The sequence below is a fragment of the Canis lupus genome, chromosome 8 (genome assembly GCF_003254725.2).
Source record: "Canis lupus dingo isolate Sandy chromosome 8, ASM325472v2, whole genome shotgun sequence".
Classification (NCBI taxonomy): domain Eukaryota; kingdom Metazoa; phylum Chordata; class Mammalia; order Carnivora; family Canidae; genus Canis; species Canis lupus.
Window position 1 is genome coordinate 34,298,929 of NC_064250.1, and position 24,792 is coordinate 34,323,720.

Sequence of the window (24,792 nt, forward strand, 5' to 3'; positions counted from 1 at the left end):
ATGTACAGTTTACACAAACTATAATGAGGATGAGATTTGATAAAAAAATTGTGTTGAGTTTGATTTTCTCTGGAGCTTAAAGCTGATGGAGATAGGAGAACAAAAAAAAGAATAGTGAAAATGCAGATTTTACAGGTAGGTTTCTTGAATTCCATCCTAAGGCTAATATACTTCATCCTGAACGTGTAAAATGATCATTATACCATTCTGTACCTTAGTTTCCCAACCTGCAAAATAAGACCTTTCTTATCTCTTAGGGATGCTGTGAAGATAATGTGATAGCATATTTGAAAAAGCTCTAAGCACTTAGCGGGAAAGACACCGTAATCTGTCTCCAATTATCTTGTGTTATAAAGGGGACTAGCATAAGGAATAATTTAGGACTGCAGTGCTATAAAAATAATTGCATACATTTATTCAACCTGTCTCTTACTCTTTCTCATATATGCCTATTCTGTTAATGTCTGTCCTGGAGCGGGTAGATAGGGTGGAAACACTCCTAGACTGGTTGGCATGGAAACTAACCCCAGAGCATGCTGGGAGCATGCAGGCAGTCCTTGGACCCAGCTGTGTGGCAGGTGTGACAACACCCCTCCCCCCTGAGAAATCATTGTGGAACTAAGGAATGTCTAATTTGACTAGAAGTAGAATAATAGAAATATAATTGAATTGTAAATATGCTATTGTTCCTTCTCTTCAAAAAAAAGGCACTAAAATGCCTTAAGACAAGATGGACTTTAAATAAGTCTTTCTTGGTACATCACAATCTGCCTTATGAAATTATTCATTTAAAGAAAGACTGGGACGCCTGAGTGGTTCAGCCGGTTAAGCATCAGACTCTTGATTTTGGCTCAGGTTATGATCTCAGGGTTGTTAGATGAGCCCCATGTCAGGTCACCTGAGCATGGAATCTGCTTAAGATTCTCTCTCTCCTTCTCTCTTTGCCCCTCCTCCTTTTTTTTTTTTTTTTAAAAAAAAAAAAAAAAAAGAATAACCAGGGCTATGATCTAATGTAATAGATATTTTAGGGATGTCTGCTCATCTTATAACAGTACCCTTTCTCTGGAAACTTCTCTCCCCACAGAGTGTGGAATTTACAGGCCTCCTGCTTATACTGCAAGCCATCCTGACTGGATCAGAACTGAATGCCTAATTTAGATAGACAATCAGATTCTCTGTCCCTGGAATTAAGAATTTAAAATAATGATTTTTTTTAAAGTTGTTTTTACCAGATGCTGATGAACAGCTTCTGAGGTATGCAGTTCTAGCATGGGAGAGAGATGGGGTGGAACAATGGTTTGCTACTGTTTATTTATTTTATTTTATTTTATTTTATTTTATTTTATTTATTTATTTCTACTGTTTTTGAATGGCTTGGAGTTCAATTCTTGCCTCCTATATGGGCCAGCTCTGTGGTCTTGCACAAGTTCTAGCACCTCCATGTGACTTCATTTCTCTATCTTTAAACTATGGGGTTTTTTTAACCCTAGTTTTATTAACCCCAGTTTTATTGAGATATAGCTGACATATAACATTGTATAAGATGTACAAAATGTTGATGTGACATACCAATATATGTAACAAAATAATTATCACCCTAGCACTAGCTAACACCTCCATCCCATCACATAACTACCATTTCTTTTTTGTGGTGAGGACATTTAAGATTTACTCTTCAGCAGCATTTGAGTATACAATACAGTATTACCAGCTGTATTCACCATGCCATATATCAGATGGCAGAATTTATTAATCTTGTAACTGGAAGTTTGTACCCTTTGACCAATGTATTCCCATGGAAATGATTTTCATTCAGTCTGGACTATTTGCTTAAACTGTATCATGCTAAGGAAGTATGCTAGAGATTAGTCTACTAGGTTTTACTGTTAATTATACCCCCCCTCCCCAATTTGTGAACTGGTTGATAGTATGAATTTAGTTTCGTTCACCTGAATTTATCTGGACCTACCAGTCTGTGATCTTTGACATACTAAATTAATGAAAAGTACTGGGAGAGCCATGAACCATCTTGAGGGTTCGAACATCCCCCTAAAAAACTGGGTGCTCCAGATTTCACAGAAAAGTCACAAGAGTCGTGAAAAAAAAGGTTTAAGTGAGGGTGGTGTTTACTAATTATATTAGTCAGGATCCTGGCAGGAAACAGTTGGCACACTTAGTACATAATTTGAGAATTTAATAAAGGGACCATTCACAAAGGGTGTAGTGTAGGGAAGCCACAGGGATAGTGTAACACCCTGGAGGTAGTGGGTTGTTGTTATTACTCCCATGCCCAAGCGGGGAAGGGCAAGGAATGATTCTGGAGACAAAGAAAACAAAAGAAAGCCAGAGCTTTGGGACAGAGAAGAAAAGCATGAGAGCTCTGTGGAGATGGGAACACTGACTAGAAGCAGGATTTCAGCCCTGGGTAACTCCCCAGGCAGGGAACCTGACCTCATTCTTTCAAGTTCTTCCTGTTAATGTTCTTCTGTTGTTCCCCATTGGCCAAACTCAGTTGGAAGTCAGAAGATAAGAGAGCTGACTGATGCAACCCATGAAATTCAGCTTCCTGGGCAATGGAGCAGGGAGGAGGGCATGGAGTGTATCCAGGGAACAAAGGGGACATCTCCAGCTTGGTGACTTCTCTCTCCACCCATTTTAGATCAGGCTCTCATCTCCCCCTCTCCTCCTAACTAGACATTTGCTGCAATCTCTTACCACGTCTGATCATGTGACTCTCCAGCTGTCTCCATCTTGATATGGGCCGAATTTTCCACCCCTCCACCCACACTTGCATCCTAAACCCCTACAGTGAACTACTTATAGTTTTTCCTCATGCCTCTTTATATTTGTAGGTACCAGATTCTCTGCCAAGAATGCCCTTTGCAGTCCTTGACTACCTGTCAAAATTCTATTCAATCTTTATAAACTGAAGCTCACTTTTTTCTGTAATTTTCTGCTTCTATCCCAGCAGAGTTAGGCACTTTCTTTACTGTCCTCCCAGATCATCCTTTAAGTTCATGTGATCATACACATTGCAGAGTACTCTTGACACCAGTTCATGTCCCTTCCTCTGCTGTGGGTCCTTGAGGGTTCCCATATTTGTTGTCTGCCTACAGCCAACTTGACATTCAGTAAATACTTGATAGATGAACATGTTTTCAGCTTTCAGTTATGCCTTTCTTCCATTAGACTTCCACATATCCACATACCCTCCAGAGTTATTATTCAAAACACAAACTCATTGTGATCCCCTAATTCCTAGACATCTCCAGTGCTGCCTACTGAGCACAGAATGATGCATGAGCTCTCCAACCTGTCTCATTTGTCTCATCTACCACTCTTCCCTGGCTTCTTTCCTACATCCTCATCCCCTTTCCAACTCCTGTGGAACTGCCTCGAGCTCCCTAGCAAGCCATACTTTCCCATATTTTGTCACATTTGCATCTGTTCCTCCTTCTGCCTGGAAAGCCTTCTCCACTTTCCAACACTCTCCAACTCTTATCTCCCCACCCCCATCCCAGCTCTCTTCTACCAATATACTTGGCAAAGTCATATTTTTGAAAGACTTATCTTATATGGCATTTCCTCTGTGAAATTTTCCTTGAAAAGTCTCCTCGCAATGTAATAGCTAGCTGCTTTTTTACTTTTATGAAATTCCTTACACGTTGCGTTGAAATGATTTATGTATCTCTATTGTCTTTCTTATTTCCAGAATCTTACACAAAGCCTGACAAATACAGTATGGGTAACAATTGTGTCTTGAAATAATATCTGACAACTGAAATAAGCAAACCTGACTCTGGTGGTTCCCTTGAGTTGCAGATGCAGGGAGCAACTCTTCCTCTTCCTTTGGCTATTTTTATAGGACATGTGAGGTCCTGCTTGTCTATAGCACATAGGGGTAGACACATTCATATCTGGCATGGCCAATGTGGTATAAGTGGAAGTGTATGACACTAGAGAACAGTGTCCTTAGAAGCAAAGGGAGCATCCTTCTTCATTCCTTTCTCCTCTCTGTGGGCTCTCTTGTGAATGTGTGGTCTGTCATTCCAATAACCATCTTGGAGCACCGGTTGGAAGTCACATGCTGAGAATGGTCGGACAATAAACTAGACTGGGGCGGGGGAGGTGACTGGGTCTCTGACGATTGTGGGGCTGCCATATCAGCCTTAGATGATCTATGCAGAGTTTTAAATAAGAAAGAAATCAAATTCTATATTTTTCAAGCCCGTGTTACTCTCGGGCTTCTGCCATTTGCAACCAAACTAAACTGTAGTTAACATATTTTCTAAATCATTTCTGCCGGCTGAGCCAGAGTCAAATGTTATTAAAAAAAATTGGCAAACCATGTCTTACTTTTCTTTCTTTCTACAATTCTTCTTCAGTTTCCTTTAATGACTTTTCAAATCAGCTTTTGACGAGGCATATTAAGAACCTAAATTTAGATAAACAAAAACACCACTCTTTCTTTGTGAATAGATATATGCTTTATTGAATTTCAGAATTTCATCTTACTATGACAATTGACTTTGAGTTAACCATGTCTATACCAGAACATCACAGAAATAGTCAACAGAGGTAAGTCTGCACTGCCAAGGAATGTTTATTTTGATTTAGGTGGAAGCTGCTGACTCCATTGTCAAAGACTAATTTACCTTTGCCTATTTGTCTTAGTGATATTTACTGTGGCTTTAAATCAGTACCCATAGTCCTCTCTCCAGAACCTCTTGGTCTGGCTCTTAGGAAATAAGTATCTAACGCACTGTAGCCCTTTGTTCTTGCTTTTCAGTATTATTTTCATTTTGCTTTTGTTTTTTGTCTTGGTTCACTTCTCAACAGACAGAGAATGGACAACAGTTTAGGAAAAGAGACTCATTATCCACTCAATCTGGCAAAGTTCAGTTTACTGTGTGAATTGGGATTTTTGTATTAGAAAAGCTGTGGAGATTTTTGATTAGATGGATTTTTTCAGGGAGTTTTCCATGAGGAGTCAGCAGCCTGTGGTTATGTTCTGCACTTATTAAAAGATAGAGTTGTAAAATTGATGTGTATGTAATCTCTTTTCAGGTTTCCATGGTGACAGTGGCAGCAATTCAGTGAGTAGCTTTTTCATTCTTCCTTCAAGACCTTCAGGCTATAAGATTGTTTCAAAAAAACAAAACAAAACAAAACAAAAACAAAACCTGTTTTTCCTTTAAAATATAATATATACATTTAAACACATTCTAATGAGATAGTTATGAGGTTAGGAATATATTCACAAAACGTGAGTTTAGTAAGGAGGTGGTTCTGCTATTCACAAGCTGTGTGACCTTGGGCAAGTCAATTACTCTTTACCAGCTTTGATTTTTCTCATCTATAAAATATTAATAAAAATATGTCTACAGTGCAGGATTATGAAAAGACTAATTAAAAGAATATACCTGAACTCTTTAGCACAATTCATGGCTTCTGGTAACTAACTACTGGTCATCATCTTGATGAATATGTGGCCATTTGGGACACAATATTAGGCTGTAAGGCTGAAATATGAACTTAAGTGGCTTGGTCATTTTAATACCAGCAAGGTCAGTAGAGATGTCTCTTTTTTTGTTCCTGATATTAAAAATGTATACTTCCTCAATTTTTTCTTACTAAGGGTTTATCTGTGTCTTTATATTGAAAGTGCATCATTTGAAACTAACATGTATTTGGTTTTTTTTTTAATCCAATAAGATAAATTCTGTCTTTAACCTGTGTGTTTAGTCTATTTACATTTAATATAAATGATAGATATGGTTGAGTATATGGTTTTCTGTTTGTCCCTTTTGTTCTTCCTTTATTCCTTTTTTCCTGCCTTATCATGAATTAACAAAATATTATTTATTATAGTAGTCTAGCACCTCTACTGGATTTTGAACTACAACTTTTGTATTCTTATTTGTTTTAGTGGTTGCTCTAGGGATTACAATATTCACCCTTATTTCATTACCTTCTATCTCATTTTTGTGATATTGGTATTGTACATTTAATGTCTATATTTGTTACATTGTTATAATGTGACATGCTTTTTGTAGTCAATTATCTTTTAAAGAATTTAATTAAAAGTAGTCTTTATATTTAACCACATATTTACTATTTTTGGTGTGTTATCTTCCTTCCTGTAAATCTGGTGTCATATTCACTCACCTTGAATAACTTCTTTGAGCAGTTCTTATGGGTGTGAGTCTCCTGGGACCATATTCTCTCAGCTTTCTTTTATCTGGATATGTCCTTATTTTGTGCTAGTTTCTGAAGAATATCTCCATTGCACATATAATTCTAGTTTGACTGGTTTTTCTTTAAGCACTTGAAAGTTTTATTCTTTGGGTTTACATTGTTTCCAATAAGTTGGTAGTTATTCTAAATAAGTATGTCATATGTCTTTTTTTCCTCTGGCTGCTTTTATTTTGGGGCTTCAGCAGCTTATGATGTGCCTTGTTTTGGTTTTCTTTGTATTTATCTTCTCAAAGTTCACTAAGCTGATTACATCTGTTGATTGGTATTTTTAATTAAATTTGGAATATTTTTTACCAATACTTACTCAAATATTTTTTTCTGCCTTATTCACTATTTCTTTTTCTTTTTTTTCTTATTCACTATTTCCTCTCCTTCTGAGGCTCTAAGTACACTTGTGTCAGACCGCTTGTTACTCACCCAAAAGTCACTGAGGTTCTATTCATTTCTTAACACTTTATTCTCTCTTTGTGTTTTGCTTTGGATAAATTCTATTGATTTGCCTTCTAGTTGGCCGATCTTTTCTTGTTGATGGTCTAACATGTTTTAATCTCATCAAATGAATTATCTTTATAGAGATGTAATTACATACAATAAAATTTACCAATTTTTAAGTGTACAATTCTATGAGTTGAGACAAATTTACACAGACATGTAGCCATTATCACAATGAAGATATAGAACATTTTTGTCACCCCAATATGTTCTCACTTGCCTCTTTGCAATCTGTTTTTCTTCTACCACTCCCAGGTCCTGGTAACTACTGACCTATTTATGTTACAATAGTTTTGTCTTTTAAAAAATAACAACATATAAATGAATTAAGCAGAAAAGAATCTTTTTGTTTAACTTCTTTAAGCATAATGTTTTTAGGATTCATCTATGTTCTGGCTTGTGTCAGTAGTTATAGCTGGGTAATATGTAGGTGTATATGAATGAACCTGCCACAGTTTTTCTATTCCTCAGTTTCCAGTATGATTCCTTTTATTTCTTCATGGTTAAAAAGTAGATGTCACTGTCAGTTTTGTTTTTTTAAAATTTGAGACATGCTATTACGTATGGAGTATTATTTCATTGTGATTTTAACTTGATTTCTCTAATGACTAATGATGTTGAACATCTTCTCATACACTTAATTGTCATTCTCATATCATCTGAAGAATGTGTTCAAATCTTTGCCTATTAAAATTTTAAATAAATTTTTGAATTGTAAGATTTGTTTATATATTCCAAGTAGAAGGTCTTTTATCAGATGTTTCTTTAGCAAATACTTTCTCCCAGTCTTTTGCATGATTTTCCAATATCTGGCTAGTGCTTTTCAGAGAAAACTATTTAAAATTGATAGTTTAATATATGATTTTTTTTTCTTTTTATGATTCATGCTTTTTGTATCATAAGAACGATGCCTAAATAAAAGTCAAAAATTTTTTCTTCTATGTTTCATCCTGTACATTTTATAGATTTAGTCATTACGTTTATATCTATGATTTATTTCAAATTAATTTTTGCAAATCATGTGAAGTAAGCCTCAGGTTTATTTTTCCAATAGGGATATTGATTGTACCAGTCAGTTGTTAAGAAGACTATCCTTGCCCTGTTGAATTGTTATGGTCCCTTATTAAAAGTCAGAATGTCTCATTTTCCCTTTCACTCTCCCATGTCTTCCTGTTCCTCTTTCTCTCTCTCTCAACTCTCACTTCTCTCCATCCATCCCTTCACTCATCCATCCATCTACTTAACTATCTCCTCTCTTGGTCCAGGAGACTTTGTCTTCATATCACAATGCTTAGCTCTCATAGGCAGAAAACCTTTACCTTTGTTATATTTCTATAATCAGTAGAGGGACTATAACTTGCAATTTCTAATTTCCTTCACATGCTTAAAAAAGTCCAGAGAATTTTACTGGATCATAGATTAAGTCCGAAAGCAATAGTTTTCCCAATAAAATTCATCAAGTTGTTTTTTTGTCTTTTTTGAAAGACCTATTTTATTTTATTTTAGAGACAGAGAGAGCATGTGCACAGGAGTGGGGGCAGAGGAAGCAGAAGGAGAGGGAGAGAGCACAGTGCCTATTAGGGGCTCTGTCTCAGAAACCTGTGATCATGACCTGAGATGAAGTCAAGAGTTAGATGCTTAACTGACTGAGCCACCCAAGCATCCCATCAAGTAACTTTTTTTAATGAGAATATCAGGCTGTGACTTAAAAGACAAACAGAAGAAAGTCAGAGCTATTTTTTATTTAATGCAAAATAATTCCAGTTGAATTTAGAGTTATAGCATGATCTGGGGTGGGAAAGTCCATACAAAATCCATCTAGCTGTAGAGTTACTTTTTGAAAAAGTACTCCTTCTGAAACAGTTTGAAAAATTGCTGTGAAAATCTTTTTGACAATTTGAAGAGCCATGATTAGGAAAAAAACATTGCTATATTTCACTAGCATTCAGTTTTTTATGGTGCTTTACTGCCCTTAATTACAGTATTAGACAGTATCAACTTTAAATATCAAAAAGGGGAGGAGGAAAGAAGCCATCTGGAGTTTGTTTCTGTTAGAAGCAAGATTTCTAGTTGTGCTTTTGCTAAATCTTTATCGCTCTTTCAAAGGTTTTCTGTTTGTAAGATAATGGTACTATAATATTGTGTATAACCTTTTATTTGCAGAGGCACTTACATTTTGAAAAACACTTTCATACCCATAATCTTATTTGATCCTCATTCATTCATTCATTGGACAAATATTTATTGAGTGTCCATACTGTGTTGGGTACCAATGGTACAGTGATGTACAGTTCAAATTTTATCTGTTAGCTGATGTTATCCAAATTTACATCTCCAGTCTTTATAGCTTCCCTCAAATTTCTGAGTTAGTGTATCTAACTGATTCAATATTTCTACTTGGGCTTCTAATATGTATCTCAAAATTAACTAATATCTCAAATCCAAAGTCACTGTTGCCTCTGTGCTTCTCATATTAATCCTCTCCTCCCCTAAGCTCTCCAGCTCTCTGTTTCAATTATTCAGGCCAAAACCTGGGGGACATTCTTTTTTTTTTAGTAGTCTCTATGCCTGATATGGGGCTTGAACTCTCAAGTCCTAGATCAAGGGTTGTATGCTATACTGGCTGAGCCAGCCAGGCACCCCCAAAACCTGGAAGATGCTCTTGATTCTTCTCTCTCCCTACTCCCCTGCTTGCCCCATGTGTCAGGAAATCCTGTAGCTTCTACCTCTAAGATACATGTGGAATTGAAGCCCTTCCCACTACCACCCTTGCTGCCACCCACTCAAAAAACCTTTATTTCTTATCTAGATCATTACTATAAATAACTTCCATAGTCACACTGCTTCCATTAAGACCTTCTTCAAGGGGTACCTAGGTGGGTCAGTTGGTTTCAGCTGGGGTCATGATCTCAGGGTCATGAAATCAAGCCCTGCTTCGATCCCCACTTTGAGCCCAAGTGGAGCCTGACCTTGGGCTCTGCCCTCAGCAGGGAGTTTGCTTGAAAATCTCTTCCTCTGCCCCCTACCTCTCCACTCTAAAATAAAGAAATAAATCTCATAAATTAAAAAAAAAAATACTTTTTTCAATCTCTTCTCCACACAGCTGGCATAGTGAGTCAAAGAAAACAGAAGTTACTCTTTCAGCCCAAACTAGCCCATCTTCCCATCACATTCAGAATAAAATCAAAAGCCCTTACCATAAGTCACGTATGCTTCCATGAGCAGGGCTCCCTTTCCATCTCCCCCCATTGGGCCTTGGCTCACTCATCTCCAGCCATACTGCCGTTGCTATTTTTGGAAACACCACTCAAGGTCCTTGCCCTTAACGGCTCCTACTTCCTGGAATACACTGGCTCCAGGTAACTGCACATCTTGCTCTTCCCCGCAGGTCTCTGTTAAAATGTCATCTCCTCAGGCCTTCCCTGATCACCCTGTGTAAATTATACCCCCACACTGGCCTACTTTATTCCTTTAAAAATGTTATCCTTCTTCAAAACACCTCTTACCACTGAACCTGTTGTAAATTATTTGCTCATTTGTTCAAGGCCTGATTTCTCTGCTAGAAGACACTCTTAATCTCCTGACTTTACTGATGCATCCCCAGTGCACTGAACAGCGTCTGGCACCCAGACACTGCTAAACAGTATTTGTGGAAGGAATCAACAAAGATAAAGGTCCTTACCCTCTTAGTCTTTATACTTTCATTAGGGGAGATGGGCAACAAATCAATTTAAAAGCAGAGTTTGAGGAAAGAACTGGAACTGGATGATGTGACAGAAAGTGGCCATGTGGTTGGAGGGAGGGAGATGTTTCAGATAGGATATCACTCTGAGGAGGTAACATTTAAATCAGGACCTGAATAACAGTTAGAAGACAGCCTTGAAGCAGAATAATTATTTTTTCAATTTATGAATCAGGAAACCAAGGCTAAGAGAAACTGTGTACTTTTTTTGCCTCAGGTGAATAGTAGAAGTAAATTTATAATCCTAAACTCTGACCACAATTTGTTGTCTTTCCTGTTAAACCTCAAAGCCTTTCACAACTAAAATGGCTAAAATGTAACACTAATGAAAAACAACAGGAACATGCAACCCATGTCTCTGCTAACTTTAGGGCAAGAATCACCACTCAGGCTAGGCAGATTGGCAGCTGGCCACATGCAGACAGTTGGAAAATGTATTCATTTTTTTGTTGTTGTTTCATTTTATATTCAACCTTTGCATTTAAGACTAGTGAGCATGCAGCTCAGCCCTAAAATATAAAGAAAGTCCCTAATTGTTCTCACTCAGACAGCCACTTCTTAAAAGTCATTTCTCTCAATTCCACAAACCAGTCCCTAAGGAGTGATCTCCTTTGGCTGCATAGTGCTGAGCTTGTCTTCATGTCTCTGGAATGCTCCAGGATTTCTTTTTCAAATAGTCATGTCATGCTAGTTCTTTTCAGGTCCTCAGAGCTCTCTCAGGCTTTTTCTCAAACATAGAGACACAGTGCAAGGCCAAATCCTCCTGGTTTCAGCCCTGCTTCCTGTAGCAGATGGTAATCCTGTGTCTGAGACACTGAGGCTCCCTTTTGCTTTGCTAATAGCCCGTGAGCCTTTGGGAAAGCTTGATTGATAACATCTTTGGAAAAAAGTAAAAGAAAAACCTACTGAGATGACCTGTTCTGGTAATGACTTGAGGCCTAGCTTGGAATGTACCCAACAGCAAAAACTTTGAAGAGCAGAAACAAAAATTCAAACACTTGCTAACCCCAGTGCTTAGTAATTCACCACCTCACTATCTCATGTTTTCTTTCTCTAGCCTTCATTTTTATGTACATGACTTGCCTAATTTCTAGGCTCGTTTCCAATGATGTAATGTAGAAAAGGAGTTGCGAGAGAATAAAGCAAAGAACGCACAATTCCTAGAGTGAGAAATGAGTCTCAGAAAGAACGTAGGGAAAGGACATTCTTCTCTCTTTTTTATTCTTTATTTTAGGTGGGGGCGAGATTTAAAGAATAAGAAAGATTTTTTGTTGATGCTAATAAGATTAGCTTAAGGTATTATTCAAGAAAAAAAGTAATAAGGATGCCTATGGAAAAGAGATGAACATGTTAGAATCAGAAGAATAAGAAATGGTTAAGGATAAAGCCCAGCTGACAGCATCCCTATGCACAAAAGCAAGAGGGGAGTGGTGAACAGACAATATCTCGGGTCTCTGATGCTAGTGAGAAAGAAAATTGAACAGTGGACCTGAACTCACACAGGTTCAGCATATAGAAATGTAGGGAGTGGGTGTGGGGGAAGGACAACTATATGAAACATCAGAGCAAGTATGTGAAACTCAAATTGGCTTTTCTGATGGGGGTGGGAGGCTGCAGGTGGGCCTTTTGGCATGCTGGAGATAATGGTGCTATGTACGCTTGATGGAAATAATTTAGTGAAAGCACATGATTGCTACATGCAATTAGAACTTGGAATAAAACATGATTGCTGTTTTCATGTTTGCATATGTAGGATTATATTATAATTAAACGGAATAGTAACAAGAGGTGTGTGTGAATGATCTTCCTGGCTTGTGTGAAAAAATAGAAATAAGCACAAGTGGACTGGGGGAAGCCCTGACTGTGGGCTATTTGCTCCAGGAAATCCTGGCATCTTGCTGGGAAGCTAAAGCTATTAGGGAGTTGGCCTCAGGTAAGAAAATTACCAGGATCCTGGCTTTGAATCATCAAAGGACCAAACTTTTACAGGTTAGGGAGAAGCATGAGCTCCTATGACTCAGTTGAGAGAAATTTTAGAAGAAGATTATCCAGTCTATGTCAGACTGTGTCTTGTCTAAGGCAGCTTCCCCTAGAGAGGTCTGTTCCTATTGGCATATAGATTTGATCAGAGAAACACTTCTCACCTACATTCCTATGAGCTATTGATGTTGTAAAACTGGTCTTTCTTTTCTTGCTGTCTCTATTTCTTTCACTTAAAGCCAAAGAATAACTGGTTTGACTGTTCTTTATCAAACGTTAAGTATTTATTACCTAAGTAATTTGGGTCTCAGGGTGTGAGAATGAAAATCTGACCCCCAGAACAGATAGACTTCTAATTAGCAATTGCAGTATGATGCTAGATCCCAGATAAAGGAGAAGGAAGAAGAACATAGTTTGGGGATCTGACATGTTGAATTAGAGGTACCAATAGAAAATCTAACTTGCAAGGTCCAGGAGATGATTATATGTAAATTTCTAGAGCTCAAGACAGGAATGGGTTCGGGATAGACATTTAGGAGTCATCAGATCTGTGAGTGTTGAAACCAAACCATAGGAGTGAATGAAATAACAACCTAGGATGAATGGAGAGAGTGAGAAACTGGTCAAGGTCCGGGGCACTGTGGAACACCAATTTTAAGGGTGAGTAGAGGCAGACCATCTCAAAAAGAGAAAAAGAAACCAGAGATATAGTAAGAAAAACAGGAAAGGCTGGTGTCAGGAAACCTAAGAGAGGTTTTGAGATGAAGAGAGAATGTGACAGTGTCAGTGCAACAGAGATGCCAACATGGTAAGGCTGAAAGTGCTGAAATTCAAGTACATGAGATTCCAAAGTGATAAAGGGGAGCACAGTGCTGGGTCCAATAGGCATGTATTTCATCTTTTATTTTGATTTTTTGTAAACATTTTTATTTATTTATTCATGAGAGACACAGGAAGAGAGGCAGAGACACAGGCAGAGGGAGAAGCAGGCTCCCAGCAGGGAGCTCGATGCAGGACCCGATCCCAGGACTTCGGGATCAGGACCTGAGCCAAGGTAGATGTTCAACACTGAGCCACTGGTGCCCCATATTTCATCTTTTAAAATGACTCAACCCAGTATGATTCTTCCCAACAAAATTAAATTGGGCCAGTCTGTACATTTACTTTTCACCTACCATCTCCTGTGACTGTCTATTTGGCTTACTTCTGCTTTCTGGCTACTGATTATAGCTTCTACTGTTGTTCTATTACTGGATCCCTGGTCATGGATCTCAGCTTCCCCTGGGAAGACCAGTAACACCCTTTCCATGGAGTCCAGTAAGGACCTCTCTGGACCATCCTGGTTTCCACCTCCTTGGGCAGCAGGGAAAATGGGTCCATCAACTAACAGAGGGTTAGGCAGCATGTCTAGTGGGGCTGGAGGAGCCAGTCGAGACTAACCAATGGTGTGGCTAGAATGGTTATCCAAGAAAGAACAGTCTAGTAGCCTTTATCTCATGAAAGGCAGAAGGAAGGACACATGTGGGGCAGGAAGGGACAAATGTGCCCATTTTGCTGCTACCATATGTTGCTGGCCTGGTCAGGGAGGCTTCTCAGTCTCTTTGTCCTCCTCCTAGAGTGGGTTTGGACTGGAGGAGTGGATTCTGAGGACAGATTCAAAAACAGCAGATGGAACATGGCTATAAAATAACATATTAAGAATTACCTCAGAATGAACATTATTCCCAGCTCTCAGCATCTCCTCCCCTTGTAAGGGGGATGCTTGTTCCAGGGATGCACTTATTACTTGGAATGCCTCTGGGAATCTTCATCTCCCATAAAGATCCCCTTCATCTCCTTCCATGTTAGTTTTCTATTGCGGCAAAACAAATTGCCACAAACTTACTGGCTTAAACACTCATTTATTATCTCACTGTTTTGTAGGTCAGAAGGCCTTGTGAGGTTTGGCTGGGTTCTTATCTGGAGGCTTAGGAGAAGAATTAGCTCTCAAGCTCAATCCAGGCTATTTAAGACTCCAGTTCAGTGCTTGCTGCCATCTGGAGACCATTGTCATATTCTAGAGGTTGCACTCATTTTTCATCATGTGGTCCCTCCATCTTCATGAGCAGTGGTATGTCCAGTCGTTCTTTTTTCATTTGAGAGAGAGACACAGAAAGTGTGAGAGAGAGTGAGCATGAACAGGGGGGAAGGGCGGAGGGAGAGAGAGAGAGAAGCAGATTCCCTGTTTAGCCCCTGTGGGGCTCAATCCCAGGACCCCAGGACCATGACCTGAGCCGAAGGCAGACACTTAACAGAGTGAACCACCCAGGCACTCCTGTCCACTCATTCTTAAGTGGGGATCTCTCTGACTTGTGTCACCAGCCAGAGAAAATTCCTTGCTTTTCCAGGGATTTTGTAATTAGCCCTAGTTCACCTAAGTGATCTCTATTTTAAGGTCAAACCTTAATTATATCCTTAAAATTCCATTTGCCATGCAGTGTAGCATAATCACAGGAGTGATATACCATCATATCCACAGAAAGGGGAATCATACAAAAGTGAGTATTTAGGGGCTATGCTTACAATTCTGCCCACCATACTTTCACTGCCTCTGTTCTTTTTTTTTTTTTTTTTTTTTTTTTATGATAGTCACACACACAGAGAGAGAGAGGCAGAGACATAGGCAGAGGGAAAAGCAGGCTCCCTGCACCGGAAGCCCGATGTGGGATTCGATCCCGGGTCTCCAGGATCGTGCCCTGGGCCAAAGGCAGGCGCTAAACTGCTGCACCACCCAGGGATCCCTGCCTGTGTTCTTTTAAATGACACTAGGAGTGCCAGATTTTTAAGAGTGTATTGGCTCTTTTGGACACAACCAAAAGTCATTTTGTGAATAAGATGGGGGATCAATTTTTCATTAAAAACTGGATTTGAATACAAGAAATATAAGTGTTTGGTTTGCATGACCCATAAGTAAGATCTGAAAGTAATTTCAACATGGAAGTTTTCTTTTTTCATGTTTGATTAGGCTATTAAAAGAAAATGCTTTTTATGGGAACTGATGTATTGGGGGGAAAAAAGAAAGAATCATTTGAATGGAAACACAGTGCATAAGTATGTGAAGCCCAAAATTCTCTTCCCCAGTTTTAGATAAACTGGTCTCCTGGGTTCAACATTTATTCACTAGGAATGGAATTTGTGTCTTAATTTCCCTTTCCCTCCCACCTGCAAGTGACACTGGGCCAGAGGAGTAAAATTCTTGTCTAGCTCAGCAGTTCTAAAGGGGAGCAAAGCCTCCTGGGCACAATTTGGAGAGATAGCAAGAGGCAGGCCTTTGCATTTTTGTGGAATTTAGACAGACCATGCATCTATTACAGGTGGGTGGTCTAAATGATCTGTAGACAGTTTAACTCCTTGGGGTATTGGGTCCTAGAATATGCCTAATATTTTGAAATCACCTCAGTTCTGGATGGTTTTCTGGAGACAAAATATTTAGAATCCAAAGTGATTTTATTTATTATTTATTTATTTGAGAGAGAGAGAGAGAGAAAGAAAGAAAGAAATAGCATGCACTTGAGCAGAGGGCAGAGGCAGAGGCAGAGGCAAGGAGCAGACTCCCCACCGAGCAGAGAGCCCAATACAGGGCTCCATCCCAGGGTCCTGGGAATCATGACCTGAGCCAAAGGCAGATGCCTAACTGACTGAGTCACCCAGGTGCTCCAGAAGTGATTTTATTAAAACAAGGAGAAACAGCTGAAGCTAAGATCCCAGAGGGAGCTATTTTACCCCAGACTTCCTTCATTTACCTTTCTTTAACCAAAAAATCAAACAAACAAACAGATAAATAAATGCCTTATCATTTAAATTAGTATGCAAGAAATCGTGCTCTCAAGTTCTGTAACTTGTGAGAGAGGGAGGACATTTGGGGAGGAAGAGGGTGGCTGTCATTAACCAAACCTATGGGATAAAATAGTAAAGACAAATTAGGAAAACAGCACTGGACTTTAGGCTCAGTTTTACATAAATATGTCAAATTCTTTTTTTTTTTTTAAAGATTTTATTTATTTATTTATGAGAGACACACAGAGAGAGAGGCAGAGAGGCAGAGACACAGGCAGAGGGAGAAGCAGGCTCCATACAGGGAGCCCGATGTGGGACTCGATCCCAGACTCCAGGACCACACCCTGGGCCGAAGGCAAGCACTAAACCGCTGAGCCATCCAGGGATCCCCCAATATGTCAAATTCTATGATAAAAAAGAAGAAGCAGGATATATGTCAGAGATGAAAACCATCTCAGAGAATGGGGTGATACAAACAGCATATTAATTTTTAATTTGTAACTAGGACTTGTAAGACATGTGTTAGGTAGCAGAAAGGAAGAAATAATGCCTTATTAGGAAGATGAATGCTCCTTCCAGAGACTAGCTGGGTATAATAAAGGGAATACTCTTTAAAAATTTATATATACATATGCAAACATATATATTCATTTTCAAATTGTTCATTATGTGTCTGACTGAATTCTGTTACTACCATCAAGTACCTTATGTAACCTGGCATTTTTCTATTCTAATTTCATCAATGTGCTGGCCCTATAATATTTTGTCCAAACTTTTATGGGAACAAATTGATTACATTAAATATTTAATGAAATTAATTAAATATTCAACTTGCTAAACTCTTCCTTTGCCATCTCTTTCCTTTCTTTTTCTGGCCCAGGATAAAAATGTCCAAGTTTAAGATACCCTCCTCTCAGTAACAGAATTTTAAGCAACTCAGTAGGTGCAGAGTTTGATCTTGGGTGTCTTTGAAACATGAACATTAGAACTTAGTTTACCATCTATTTAAAAATAACTTTCAGAATCTTTGGTGACCCGAAGATTTAACCATCAACAAGAAGTGAGGAGAGAAGATAGGATAATGTAGAGATTGAAAATATGGGATTCTAAGTCAGACAGACCCATTTACAAATTCTCATCCTGTTTCTTCATATCCATGTGTCCTTGAACAAATTACTTAACCGTTTTGAGCCTGTTTCCTCACCTATAAATTGGGTATACTAATAAATACTAAATATGATAACATGTAAAACAAGAGCAAACACTCAAATATTAGCTATTAATATTATTTTTCCCACTCCAAGGACTTCAACCACGATTATTTTATGGTTAGGTGTTTAAAAGGTGGTGATTTAACAACAACAAAAAATATCCCATAAGACTGGATCATTATGATCTAGTAGATGAAGCCTCTTCTCTGTGAACCCCATTAACCTCAACCCTGAACTTGAACCTTTGCCTCAAGGGTCTAGAAAGAATTTCATCCTTTGTTGCACTTTTAAATATTCCTTTAACCCACTCCTTTTTTTCCCTTTAACCACCCACTAGTTCATCAACATAACATTGACAGTCTTCTCTATTTGTCTTGGCTGATTGATTATCCTGAGTACCATTAGAGGCATTAAGCCTTCACCTGTCCTTGTTGGGTTATTTGGTTTGTAATGGCCTGGAATGCTCTTACACTTACCCTTTTGGAAGGTTAAGTCAGAACCCAGGCCTTGCCCATAAATGATATCCCGTTAGTTATAATGTCTTGCCTTGATATACAACACTAGCAAATACAAAATGACAAAATGGCAGTAAATTCCTTTCTCTATGGGCATAAAAATTTGTTGCCTCAATTCAGGAAGCTGAAAGAAAAAGGACTACATTTTAGTTTTTACAGGTATAACATGTGTAGGTAATTATGCAGAATATTGGGAAAACAGAACATAGTTTTTTTTGGTGGCATAGTTTTTTGGTGGCTTTCTTTTATGTAAAGAGAAAAGTATATTCTTGGATATCCTAGAACAGGGGTTGGCAAAACCGTGATCCATGGGCCAAAAGGGCCCCCTGCTTGTTTTTATAAAAGCAAGTGTTAATTGAACACAGAATAAACTGGTTCATTTACACACTACCTGTGACTGCTTTTGTGCTATAATAGCCAAATTTACTAGTTAAAACAGAAGCCGTTGGGGTGCCTAGGTGGCTCTATTTGTTGAGCATCCACCTCTTGATTTCTGCTCAGGTCATGATCTTAGGATTGTGAAATTGTGCCTTAGCATTGGGCTCTCTACTCAGCTTGGAGTCTGCTTATCCCTCTCGCTCTGCTCCTACCCCTGCTTGTGTGCTCATGCTCTCTCTCTCAAATGAAATAATGAAATGAAATGAAATGAAATGAAATGAAATGAAATGAAATGAAGTGAAATGAAAACAATAATAAAAATAATAATAAAAAAACAAACACAGAGACCAATGCAGTCCACAAAGCTTTAGGTATTTGCTTTAGGGCCGCTTACAGAAAAAGTGTGCTAACTCATGTGTTTAAAGTAAAACAAACCTTCTGCAAAGCCTTTATTGATTTGCCTGGTGTGTTTTGCCCATTTGTTAAGGAAATTGCAGCCATAATAGAATTTCTTGAGACAGTCGTGTCCAATGTTATTTCTCTATCACCCTCATTTGTATAAATTAGGAAATTCACACTGATTTGATAGTGTATTTTGTTCTTTGGTTTGAAAAATATAACCCCCATGGGTATGGATGTCAGTGTTCTCTAGGAACACAGAAAAACAGACATTGGCAGAGGCTACAATGATCACTGTATTGAATCAGTGTGATCATCATCAGTCCTGAGGCTTTCTAGATATTTTGAAAATGTCTGCATATTGCAATCTAGCTCTTTCTGTTGCCACATAGATGAGAGTTTTCTTTTTTTTCAGCCACAGAGAAAGCAAGAAAATTTAAATCAGTGACTAGTTCTTCAGCCTCCCACTTCACCCATGCCTAAGGCTATAAAAACATGTTTACAAGAAGTATTCTTCAGGCAGACAAGATTCATGACATGAATCGGGCCTAAAATGTTATTATCTTATACAAGATAACCTGATAAGAGGGCACTTTGAAGGAGTCTTGAAAGAGTCTATTTATTCCCTAGCATTTTTTAGTGATTGTGGGATTTATAGTGATAGGAAAGAAAAGTCTGTTAAAATAAACCAGATAGCCTAAGAAGAGAAGCAGAGGTAATGGAATAGTACTGTGGAAGGAAAGATAGACTCTCCAAAAACTTTTTATTGTTCCATGGCCTCCAATACATGGACACACGTTCAATCTAAATATAGCATTGAAGGGCGCCTGGGTGGCTCAGTTGGTTAAGCCTCTGCCTTCAGCTCAGGTCATGGTCTCAGGGTCCTGGGATTGAGCTCCGAGTCAAGCTCCCTGCTCAGTGGGGAGGTTGCTTCTCCCCCTGCCATTCCCCCTGCTTGCGCTCTCTGGCTCTCTCCATCTTTTTGTCAAATAAATAAATAAGCTAAAAATCTTAAAAATAAATAAATAAATAAATAAAGCATTGAAAAGATGAGGCAGAAAAGAAATCTTGAATATGAAAGCAACCTGAAAATGTGTGAAGATGATGTATTGCCTGGAAATTATTCTTTAATTGCATAGCTAAGTACACAATTATTTCAGGCTACTCCCAACATAAAATACCTGCCTTACTAATTAATTAGTTTTCTTACATTAAGTGTCCTACCTTCTCCAAGGGATTCCCTCCATCAGGAGAACAGATTGGAACTGTTGGAAGAACTTGGCAGGCTATAAAAGTAGAAAGTTCTAAAACTTTGAAAAAAAAAAAAAACAGCTTGATAAAGGGAGCTGGTTTGGGTGTATAATTTTAGATTATGACCCTTATCCCATCCAGGAAAACATGGGACTTAGGAAAGCAGTGCAGCTCAGTTCTTAGGCAAGAATATCAGAATTTGTGTTTTATAGAGGAAGAGAACCAAAACCCAGCTACATCATCCAGCTGGGCAAAGGGAGAAAGAATCTAGATCGAAGACCACTGTGAGGCAAAGGTAAGCAAAAGTATGAAGTGGCAGATGGGGTTTGGTAGAGATGTGTCTGGGGCAAATGAAGGTTGGGAAAAGTGCCACTGGCACATCTAGGTGTGTGTAGCCATGGCTGGGAGTGACCTGGAGCTGTTCATATTGTATCAGTCAAGGTTCAGTCAAGAGTCAGAAACCATAGCCACTTATTTTAACAGGTGAAAAAAATTAATATGAAGACTTGACTAGACATTGAAGAACTTAAAAGGCAAAAATAGGACAGAAATGATCAAAAAGGTGGCAACTACTGAAAATAGCTACTGCCCTGCCCCCACCCAGTTCTGGAGGAGCAAAGGAAGGCATTGGAGAATGGGCCCTGTAGTTCTGAAAACAGGCTTCTGAGGAGGGAGCCATGTTAGTCGGCTTGGGCTGCCTTAGAAAAAATACCACAAACTGGGAGACTTAAACAACAGAAATTTATTTGCTTGGTTCTGGACATCCAGGATCAAGGTGCCAGCATAGTCAGTTTCTTTTCTTTTTCTTTTTTTTTTTTCTTTTTTAAGGTTTTGTTTATTTCTTTGAGAGAAAGATTGTGAGAGATAGTGTGAGTCCAGAGGGGCAGAGGGAGAGGGAGAAGCAGGATCCCCACTAAGCAGGGAGCCTGACAATGTGAGGTTTGATCCCAGGACCCGAGATCATGACCTGAGCCAAAGGCAGTTGCTTAACCAACTGAGCCACCCAGGCACTGACATAGTTGGTTTCTAATGAGATCTCTCTTTCTGGCTGGCTGATGGCCACCTGCTTGCTGTGCTCACATGGCCATTCCTGAGTGCCCCGCTAGTAGGGAGAGAGAATTGGGATTCAGACCCTACTCTTATGACCTTACTTAACCTTAATTATCTCCTAAAAGCCTGGTCTCTAATGCTGTCACATTGGGAGTTAGGGCATTAACATATGAGCTTTGAGTAGACACAGTTCAGTCCATGGTAGGGGTGCCAGCCTGGCGCTGGTGTACCATGAAGTGAGGAGAGAGGACGCTGGTCTGTGAGTTCTGGCAAATGGCAAGCTGCTCCTGGAAAGAACTGCCAATATCAAGTAGAAGTAGAGCTGGATAATAGAAGGTTCTTCTAGTCTCTCTCTAGAATTCTCTGGCAAAGCAGATTGGAGTTTGCAGGGTCCCATCTCCATCATCACAGAGCAGAGTATAAAAGGGGGAAATTACAACTGAGAAGCAAGAGCTAAATTACACATTTAATAGTGCTGTGACAGAGATTGCTGGTTGCTTATTTTTGACATCTCTTCTTCCTTTCATTCCTGGTAATAGAACCCTAAATTTATTTTGAAGACAAAACTCAACTGAAGGGTGTTTCTTGCTGTCCTTACAGCTAGATATGGTCATGGTCATGTGTCTATAGTTTAGCTAATAAATGCAGGTGAAATTATTATGTAGGAACTTCCAAGAAGTGGTTTTGATTTTTTGCCCCTTCTTCCATATGCTGCTCAGAATGTGGATATGATGGCTGGTGCTCTAGCAGCCTTACTGTACAGTGAGTTCAAGACCCACTCTCAAGGGTAGCAAAGGAGCTATGGAGCTTGATGACTTTATAAAGTAGCCATACTAGTCCTGGGGTCACTAACTTCAAGATTCCTTTTATGTGTATGAGAGAGATGAACTTCTATCTTGTTAAAATCTATTAGGGCTTTTCTGGTATATGCAGCCTAAACTAATCCTAAGAGAGAGGACCTAGGCTAGCTTGAACAGGTAAATACATCTTGCTAGAGGGTGCTCATCTCTCTCAAACTACTTTCCCTCACGGTAGTTTAAATTTTAGTTGGCTTCCTTATTAAAAGAATTACTGAAAATCCCTTTATTTAGAATTTAATTAAATTAGGGATCTTTCTCACTTAAAAGTGCAAATACTTCTATGGGGATTAAAGGGGTATGAACAATCCGTAGCTTAGAATAGATTTATTCAATCATTTCATTTTTTCCAACGCTGAGCCAAGATCAATTGCTAAGACTTGAAGTATCTTACAGAAATTATTTGGGTGCCTTATAGAAATTTTTACTAATTCTTACAACTGAAGATTTGGGTATCTTAGGGAAATTGTTACTAACTCTTATAACAAACCTACAAGAAAAGATATTGTTATCTCTTTTTTACATGTAAGGAAACTGAGGCTCAGAAAAGCTAAATATATAGCTGAGGATCCACTGTGGTGCTAGGCATTTGTAACACCCTTTCACTATACCACCCTGGCACCAACTAGACTAGTTATAATTCAATTATATTATGGATTACATAGGCTTAATGAACTAATATGGGAAGCCAACCACTATTTATAATATCATTTATATGGAAAAATGAAATTTTAAAAGATTTTGTTTTTAAGTAATCTCTCTACCTTGTGTGGGGCTTGACCTCACAACCCCAAATTCCAGAGTCACATATCTACTAATAGAGCCAGCCAGGCACCCCTGGAAAAATAAATTTTAAACCACCAACTGGAGAGCACTCGATTATTAGTGACAAAAACATCACCAAAATATTTTCAGTAGAATTTACAGAATATCTGGTTAGTTGTTGAATAAGCAGAATGTACAACTAGCATTTGATACCTAGATTAAGCAGGGATTTTTTTTTTTCCATTCCAGCAGGCATCCTGCTTTAAAAATGTGTCACCAGAGCTCAGATGTAACTGAATTTCCCTGTAATGGAATTCACCTAACTCAGGCTGGTCTCCCACACCGGTGGTGAGAGGTAGACTCCTGTGGTTCTCATTGTCCCCACTGCTTCTCCCAGCCTCAGCTGAGGCTTCCTTGTGGCTTGGGCTTTTGAACTCTCCACCCTGACGCCTTGGTTTGGGACTTTGCCCCTGGCCTTGGTGACTCCTTTGCAGACCTGGAGACACTTAACTTGTAGCTATCTCCAACATCTCCATCTCCAACTTGTAGCCAACTCCATATCCAGAGTTGGATAACTCTGGGGACATGAGGAAATCAGTGAATCTTATCTATGCTGCATACTGGCTTGCAGAATTCAGAGGAGACCAGGGGAGGTATCCAGTAGTCCAGGCTCTTTCTGCCTAAATACACAGGGCCACCGTGTCCACTTCACTCTCCTGAATTGGTGTGAGAGGCACTGTGAGTTAGTCCTGTTAGCACCCCAGCTAGGAAGTGGAGAACAAAGTCCTTTGGCTGAGGGGTTTTCAAACTTGCCTGGGGGGGGGGGGTCTTTGTCTGCTCCCCCCCACACACACACGCACCCCAGCAGGGCTTTCAACTTTGATCAGTGTGGACGGACAGTGGAGAAAAGCAGGCTGGGAAGGCTCCTCACAAACATCTCAGAGCTCCAGATTTCTCTCTCCAGTCTTTTTCCTTTTTTCCTGCCCTGGAGGTGATCTTATCTTCCTCCAGTGCCAGGATTGGGGGTAGGGGACTAAGAGGGGGTGGTGGGTGCAGGAGGGAGGTGAGGATAGGGCTAGAAACTGCCCTTAATCCCTATCCTGCATTATATCCTACTGGACTCTACCATCTACCTTAGGCTCTGGCTCAGCTTCTTTAGAAATCAAAACAAAACCACTTCTTTCTCATACTCTTAGCTCTCACAAATAAAAAATGTTTTGGTTTTGGATTATTATGCCCACCATGACAAAAAAAAAAAAAAAAAAGATCGCTTGGTCAGAGAGGTCTTTGTGTTTGCCCTCCCTGTGCATCCATGATGCTCTGGATCCAGCACATAGAGAGCCACAGGGCAACAGGGATAATTTTTAGAAAGGAAAACCTCTTTTTAAAATCTGTGTATTATCCCATTACATAAATAACAGAAACTAGCTTAAGCTAGGTTAAAGAGAAGAGAATTTATTGGCAGAAACCCTGTTGGTTCTCGTACCTTGTCAACTCTTACCTATTCCTCTTGTCTTCCTGGCTATGATCATTAGGGAGCCCCAAGGCTGCTTCTGTTCTCTATTCTCTCTGAAGGATTTCTCTCAGACTCAGGTCTCTTAAGTCCAGCTATACACAAATGACTTCCAAATTCATGTCTCTAATTCAGTGCTCTGACTTCAGCTCCATATTCATACAGCTGACTATCTGCTTGATGTTATCCTTTGAATGCTAGAACCACTCTCCAATTTGGTATGTCCAGAACCAAAGTCCTGATTTTCCTCAATCCTCCTCTTTCCTCCATTTCCATTAATGATTATCTGTCCCTTCAGTTATCAGGCCAAAACCTTCCAGTGATCCCTTCCTCCTCATTAATTCACATCCCATACTCAAACATTTGCAAATTCTGTGATGAGCCCTGTAGGAACAGAAAATATGTTGGTCCAAATCACCATCATCTCTACCAGAGTATTGCAGCTGCCTTCCAAATGGTCTCCCTTCTTCTATCTAGAGTTTATCTACACCTAGGGTGAGCATTGTAAAATGTGTTTCCTTTCACTTACCTACTGTGGTTGAACCTTTTTAATTGCCTCTCATCT

General features: G+C 39.2%; 1 long non-coding RNA gene across 14 annotated transcripts in view; it reads left to right on the forward strand.

The window, feature by feature from the left end:
• The window catches only part of LOC112657682 (uncharacterized), a 176,008-nt gene that overhangs the window by 835 nt on the left and 150,381 nt on the right, over positions 1-24,792 (forward strand). For 9 of the 14 annotated variants that reach the window (XR_007412687.1, XR_007412692.1, XR_004817845.2 and 6 more), the window contains exon 2: positions 5,068-5,096. This is a non-coding gene — a long non-coding RNA (uncharacterized LOC112657682). Of the gene's footprint in view, positions 1-4,500; positions 4,579-5,067; positions 5,097-20,159; positions 20,338-24,792 lie in introns of those variants that run through there. The other 5 variants (XR_007412686.1, XR_007412690.1, XR_004817843.2 and 2 more) reach the window with 4 other exon arrangements.